Source organism: Scyliorhinus torazame, chromosome 5, assembly GCF_047496885.1.
Source record: "Scyliorhinus torazame isolate Kashiwa2021f chromosome 5, sScyTor2.1, whole genome shotgun sequence".
In the NCBI taxonomy this organism is placed as follows: domain Eukaryota; kingdom Metazoa; phylum Chordata; class Chondrichthyes; order Carcharhiniformes; family Scyliorhinidae; genus Scyliorhinus; species Scyliorhinus torazame.
Window position 1 is genome coordinate 188196850 of NC_092711.1, and position 1585 is coordinate 188198434.

Below are 1585 nucleotides of genomic sequence, written 5' to 3' on the forward strand. Positions count from 1 at the left end.
TGGATCCATTGCCTGTTTAAATGTTGCTCAGTGGAATTTCAATCATCCTCCACTGCTTGGCATATGGCCACTGAATCAATAAGTTGTCAGAACTAAAAAAAAACACACAAATTTCTTCTCGCAACTTTCAAACCTGTTTATATTATCTGTATCATTTATCGTGAAAATTGATTAAGTAAGTGATGGTAGGGATGTGTTCATCCCTTCGGGTGATTAAACCACATTTACACAGGAACACTCACAGACACATAAACTGAGAGTGACAGAGGTATTGAGGAGAGACAAAGCAAGAATGTCACCAATTGGGCTCAGTTTTGTTCCAATTCTCACTGGATATTCGGTGACGTCTTGCTGATGAATGGAAATGATCGAACGAGTAAGTGAATCAGGAAAATCACTCGGGAGTGTTTGCACCCCATTTCACCACCATTAAGACTGAGAAGATGAAGTAATTCTGAGCAGCGGAGCCGGCAGGATTTGAAATCTCGCGGTGATCGCCTCTATCACCTTAACCACTCAGCCACGATTCAGCCGACATAAATGTGCTAATTCATGTAATTCATCTAAAATCAGAGAATGGCTACGCTGTAATTTCTAATGCCTTTATTTCTCCCTCCCCCAAATACTGTCTGCTGTCTCGAACCGATTAAAAGGATTTGCTCAAGTGACTGAAATGCAAATCAGCAACAGGCTGGCAGCGGTGGGATTCGAACCCACGCCTCCATAGAGACTGGAGCCTAAATCCAGCGCCTTAGACCGCTCGGCCACGCTACCACATCGCTCTGCGCTCTTGGTAATTCCTTTCACCGTTTCCAAAATTTCGCTTTCCCCATTATGTGGTCAGTGCACCGTTTGTAAGCCAGCTGCCTATCGACAAAATGTCCCATTCCCCAGCTCCTCCTCTGAAATGTCCCATTTCGCAGCTCCTTCGCTTTCCGTGTACCTTGGCAGAAATCCCGGGAGATTGGTCAGGATAATGTGGGAGTGAACACTTACAAAATAATGTGCAATGAAAACTTCTGATATCCATTCATTAATGCCACTGAGATTTTGAAACGAATCGAGTGCTGTTCTCTTCTCACACAATCCTCCTTCTTATTGGCCTCCTGCTGATTTTAGTTTGTTTTCCTTAATAATAACAATCTTTAAAGTCACAAGAAGCCTTACATTAACACTGCAATGATGTTACTGTGAAAAGCCCCTAGTCGCCATATTCCGGCGCCTGTTCGGGTTCACAGAGGGAGAATTCAAAATGTCTAAATTACCTAACAGCACGTCTTCTGGGACGTGGGGAGGAAGCCGGGAGAGCATGCAGACTCCACACAGACAGTGACCCAACTCGAGCATCAAACCTGGGATTTTGAAGCTGTGAAGCAACAGTGCAACCCACTGTGCTACCGTGCCGCCCACTTCAGTAGCAAGAAGACATCAAAAAGCCAAAACAACATAAGTGGAATGATGATACATGGTATCATTGCCACGTTACCCTATAGCTCAGTGGTAGAGCATTTGACTGCAGATCAAGATTGCCACCTGGATGTGAAGCACACCAGTGCCTGACCGCCCTTCCTAAGAGTGAGGTGCA

The 1585-nt window shown here is 44.9% G+C and overlaps 1 non-coding gene across 1 annotated transcript; it reads right to left on the reverse strand.

The window, feature by feature from the left end:
* Positions 1-692: 692 nt before the first annotated feature.
* On the reverse strand, positions 693-774 carry trnal-uag (transfer RNA leucine (anticodon UAG)). The gene has a single exon. It is a non-coding gene; the product is annotated as a tRNA-Leu (tRNA).
* Between the last annotated feature and the right edge of the window lie 811 nt (positions 775-1585).